Below are 6000 nucleotides of genomic sequence, written 5' to 3' on the forward strand. Positions count from 1 at the left end.
TCATATTTTTATTTCTTTCCTGTGACTGGAGAACCTATGTATGTATGAACTGGTGTGTGTCTTCTTCCTATATACCTTGAATTTTAAATTTTCCCCTTCCCTCCTAACCAGGACATCCAAGAAAGGAATTTCTCCCTCCTTCTCTTCTTCTATTGTGAACTTGATGTGTTCATTTAGTTTATTTATGTTTTCTAGGAACTTGTGTAGATCTTGCCTTTCTCCCTTGTAAATAATGAAGATGTCATCCATGTATCTCACCCATTTTACGATATTTAAGTTCCCTTTATTTACTTTGCCCACCTCTTCCTTTTCAAACCATACCATGAAGACATTAGCTAGAATTGGTGAAAGACTCGAACCCATGGCCACGCCATTTTTTTGTATATAATGGTTTTCGTCCCACTTGAAAACATTAACGCTGAGGGTCGCTGTTAGCAGTTTTATTAAAACGTCATGATCTATGTCGCATGTATAAACCCCTTCCTCCATTTTCTTTTTTATTACTTCCATCATCGTCTTGACTGGTACGTTAGTGAACAGGGAAGTTACATCCAAACTTGCAAATTTACAGTCTTTTACGTTAATTTTGGATAGTTCATCTATCAGGTTCGTGTTATGTTTTAAATGCCCTTCGGATACTAAGCCCACCCATTTTCCCATTACGTTGGAAAGAAATTTCTCCAGCCTCCTCTGTGGTGATCTCGTCGATGCCACGATCGGTCTTAGCGGGCACCCTTCCTTGTGGATCTTAGGACTACCATAAAGGGAAGATCTACACAAGTTCCTAGAAAACATAAATAAACTAAATGAACACATCAAGTTCACAATAGAAGAAGAGAAGGAGGGAGAAATTCCTTTCTTGGATGTCCTGGTTAGGAGGGAAGGGGAAAATTTAAAATTCAAGGTATATAGGAAGAAGACACACACCAGTTCATACATACATAGGTTCTCCAGTCACAGGAAAGAAATAAAAATAGGAGTAATGGCAGGGTTGGCGGTTGGCCATCAGGGCTTATAGGATTTGCAGTTCCTAATTTTTAAACGAAGAGCTGGATTACCTGAAGGAGAGTTTTAGGAGATTAGGCTACCCTAAGTATTGGTGGGAGTGGGCACACATCAAGGCAAGGAAAAACTATTTTGGGGAAATGGAAAGGATAGAAAAGGAACATTTAGTAGGGAAGAAAATAATTACAGTCCCGTACAACAACTCTATTGCACCCATTAACAGAAAGCTAGATAATTTCAAATTGGTAGGCAGCTACAAAAACACCATTAGGAATAAAATAGTTAGAAACAAAAAGTCGGTAGAGGGGGAAGAGATTAGAGGGGGGGCGGGTTTATACATGGCAGCGTGTGTAGACTGTGAAGAACGGTACTATGGCGAAACTGGCAAATCATGTAAAGAGCGAAGCAAACATCTGCAGAACATAAGGCATTATAATCAGACATCGGCAGTTGCCAAACACTGTTGGGAAAATTATCATGAAATAGACTGGGAAAATATGAGTTTTCTGTACAGGAACACCAACAAAACGGCCAGACTGGTTGTAGAGAACGCCTTCATAACATGCGCCAACAACACAATGGCAGGGAACACCGGGAACGGCTTTGAAGACAACATATCTAGAAAGATCGTATGCTCCACAGTAACAAGGAAACGGAGAAAAACGCAAGAGAACACACGGAAAACGGACACCTGGAAGAAGAAGGGGGCAGAGAAAGTCCAAGATCACGAGGGGGTGGGGGTCACACAGGAGGAGCTAGGACAGGGGGTGGGGAACCTTTCTGTGCATGAAGGCCACATTGAAATTCATCGTTCCTCATAGAAGCCGCATTCAATAAGTGTTTTTTACAGTTATTTTAAACCTTTTGTAAATATTACATAATCTAAAGCAGGAGCAAAAAATATACAGTTTGCGCAAATTAATAGCTTCTTTGAGATTGCTCCTTTTGAGACAGCATTTTCATATCGGGCTAACATAGTGGTTTTCATTTTAAACTGGTCTTCCAGATGCTCAGTTGTCTTGATTTGTGTCAAGTATGAGAATGTGGATTCAAAACAGTGTGTTGTAGAAAAGCATGAAATCAATTCGCGTACATGTTCTCGCATACAACGATATTCTGCTTCCTTTCTCCAAATTTTAATGGAATCTTCCCTGCTGTCAATCAGAGATTTCAGGATATTACCTTCAGACAACTCAATGAGCTCCATTTGTAAATCTTCAGGTGCCTCTGATACTTCAACTAAGTGTGGCTGAAAATCTAGTTTCAGGGTGATGTCTTGCTTTTAAAAATCATTAAATATTTCACTGTATTCTTCTTCGTGATAAAAAGCAAGTCAGCAAAATACTGCAAACACTGATAGATGGACACACACACACTCACAAAACGTAGGAAAGGGTCAATAACTAGAGCTTGAAATTGAAGAGATTACCACCTTGTGTCACATCGTTCCTCGAGTGATACGTGAATTAAATGTGATGAGAACATAATGGCTTCAACTTACATGATTCCAAAAGCAGGTAAGAGAGATGGAGCTGCCTCATTTTCTATGGTTTCTTACAGTTTTGAACGAAAGATTGTTTGTATCATACATCATTACTGAAATATTGTACAAGTCCCTGAATTATTGCATTATCGTGCCTATGGAATTATATACGTACAAATGAGCAAGTTGTTGTATTTGTATGATAATTATCGTTCACAAGGCGTCGCTGTTATGAAAGTCTGTTATCCATACTATGTTTTGAAAGAAATGTATTGCTGAAATTATTTATTCATGTAACACTATGTTGATAAATGGAGATTCGAACAATTTTGGAATGTGAAGAATTCAGGGGAAAACTTTATCAATAAGCGAGCAGTTGGCACAAATGAAACACTTTCATGAAGCTGGGTTCTTTTTCTCATTTCTACGTCTCTCTTTTTTTTTTATTTACTAATGATGTGTAAAGTAAGAGATTATTTCCTTCGTTTATTTTACGCACTGCACGAATTTAGCATTAGCTTTTACCTATTTGAAGGAGTTCTGTGGTTAGATCTTCCTCAGTTTTATTGTAACTGATTGGTATAACTATTTGGTAGTCTAAGTTTTTATATAAAAATTTTAATTTATCTTTGAAATCTGCAGAGGGCCGCATTTGATGGTCCAGAAGGCTGCATGCGGCCTGAAGGTGGCAGGTTCCCCACCCCCGAGCTAGGCGATTATAGGATTAAAAGTACCCAGCACACAGATATAAATACAGCTGGACTGCGCGTCTGCGTTGATAATGTGGACTGTTTGTCCAAGAAAGCTTGTAACGTTTTCTGAATAAATACTCCATTAGATACCATCCAGTTTGAATGAGGTCCTTTTATAATATATATATATATATATATCCTATATATATATATATATATATATATATATATATATATATATATATATATATATATATATATATATATATATATATATATATATATATATATATCTATATACACACACATATATATATACATATGTGTGTGTTTACTCATGACAATGTTACACTTTAAAATACTAAGACACAAATATCTCTTTCATAGTGAATTTACTACACCTTGATCATGATAACAAAATATAGTAAAATTGATATTAATGATTTACTTGCAGCTTAATCTTTGAAAGCACCAACACATCAGATGGACCAACTCTACTTTTTCGTACAGAAATGCGGAATTACAGTAACTTCTAAAACAATGTTATGATAGAAAAGGAATACCTCTTTAGCAAGTAATCTCCTGAGTCCCAACAGCTTCTCCAGTAAATAATTCACAGGACCGATTCCAATGCCGGCACTTCCACTGATGGCTGCTCCGCCACGAACTGAGCTGACCGTGCTCACTGAGGAGAGTCCCTCAGGGAAGTAACATGAGTCACCGAGCTGCAATATCACCGACTCATTCACTCGTTCTTTCACCGTTTCGTTTTTTTCTTTTTTCGGCTGTCGCGTCTCACTATGATCCTTCTGCCGACCACTTTTCTCGCGTTCAGTCAAGATTGCCGACACCACCAAAGGTGCATTTGTTCCATGAAAATCCTTTTTTAATTTTCTCTGTCATGGGCGATCCAAAGGGCCATCTGGAAAATTAATATAGAGGGTTTTCCTTGAGAAGGATCCACGGGAAAGATTGTGATTCATTCAGCCATCATGTCAGAACTGGCCGATATCTTGAATGAATTTGTTTAAAAGGGTTAATTTTTCCACTGAAAATGTCGTTAAAACAAAATCCAACCCTTACGAGTCTCAGAATGAATGAAGTGAGAGATTGATTAATGTAATTCCTCATTTAGATGAATGACTTTTATAGCTGATGCTAGTTATTGGGACCAATTAAAACATTGAAAAAAAATTAAAAAGCAGTTAATGTGCTGGTTGTTTATGTTAGAACATTAGCCTGTCTTTTGAATGTTCTTTTTTTAATAGTTTGCTTAACGAATCGCTTAGACAACCGAGTGGCTTAGGTCCATTCTTTCCTCCGTCATCACCATCATCACCATCATCATCAACGTCGTCGTCGTCATCTTATTATTATTATTATTATTATTATTATTATTATTATTATTATTATTATTATTGATGAGTCCTAAGTAGCGGTTTAAGTAAAACCATTTCAAATCAAGAGGATATCCGCAATGTCCTTCGAGAAGCTCAGTTTTAATTCCTCTGCAATCCAGTTTTACCAATTCGTGGATCCAATACAAGCTCTACCATCGGTGCTTACTCGCTCCCATTATCGACTTTCTGAGCCTCATTGTGACCCGTTTCCGACTCCACGAGGTTTCTGACGTCTGTTGCGAGTTTCAGTAAAGGTCACAGAGCTTAGCCTATGTGCCACTGACATTTGGCATTTTTGGCAGTCGCCACTCCAAGCATTGACCAAACACAGCGTTACAAACTTCACAATCGTTTTAACAACCATGCCACTGCATGAGGAAAAAAGGCGTGTTGACAAATTACGAAACACGCTGTAGTTTAAACATGACAACTTATTCTTTCGTACTTTCTCCAAGTTTTTTTTGTTCTAAGAGCATAAGAGTCCCACTTGATTAAGAAAAGAAAAAAATGCTTGTTGCAGATTCTGTTATCCAGTTACTTTCTCATGCCACCATTTTCTAAAAGAATCAGCTTATTATCGAGAAAATTCTTAAAATTTTATTGGTCTGTAAATGTGTTTTATCTGATGTTTTATGTTTAATTTATAAATGAAGACTTTCTTCTTGATCTATTTAGTCTTACTCATAGTACGCTAAAATGAGCCTTTCTTTAACTTTGTAATGCATTAATGTACACATTCTATTTTGCCTCACATAATTAATTATCCATCGCACTTAATTAGTGATTTTACTTACATTTCCTCTTTATTTACTGTAATTCAATTACATAAAGAAATATGTTCTGTGTTGTCTCCTACTTTACAGAAATCACAAAACTCACACTAGAATTTACCTCTCAAATTCACACACATTTCCACTTGTTCGTTTAATTTGATTTTTGCAAGGACAATAGTATTCTCCTTTAATACCACATGTCTTTCATACTGTGGATCGTCCTCGTTCATTTATTTTGTCATCTTCCAATCCAGTTTCGTATTTCTCGAATTTCTTATTTTCGGGTTTTATAGTCATTTTTCTACCATCCCTGAATTCAGTTACTTGCACGTTGATTCACCTATTCTGTTACGAAAATGTATAGGTGTCTTGTTATTAACTGTTTATTTCTATAAATTTTTCTTAAGATTGTTTTCGTTTGATGGCCGCGAAATGACTTAAATTTACCATGTTATTAAATTTAAGTAGTGCGCTGAGAGTCACTCACAACTATTTGCACCTTTGACACATTTTAGATATATGAAACAGCATCTGCGTAATTACAGTACTAAAATAAAATATTTCCAATTTTAATCTTTTCTTACTGAGGGTTAGTTATCAAAACGGAAAATAAGCAAACCTATAAGAAAGAAACAGCACTCTAATAA

General features: G+C 36.5%; 1 protein-coding gene across 1 annotated transcript in view; it reads right to left on the minus strand.

The window, feature by feature from the left end:
* The window catches only part of LOC136829162 (uncharacterized), a 51540-nt gene extending 47654 nt beyond the window's left edge, over nucleotides 1-3886 (minus strand). The window contains exon 1 of the mRNA XM_067087481.1: nucleotides 3744-3886. The gene's annotated coding sequence lies outside the window, so the exon portion shown is untranslated. The remainder of the gene's footprint in view (nucleotides 1-3743) is intronic.
* Between the last annotated feature and the right edge of the window lie 2114 nt (nucleotides 3887-6000).

This window comes from Macrobrachium rosenbergii, chromosome 44 (genome assembly GCF_040412425.1).
Source record: "Macrobrachium rosenbergii isolate ZJJX-2024 chromosome 44, ASM4041242v1, whole genome shotgun sequence".
NCBI classification, from domain to species: Eukaryota; Metazoa; Arthropoda; class Malacostraca; order Decapoda; family Palaemonidae; genus Macrobrachium; species Macrobrachium rosenbergii.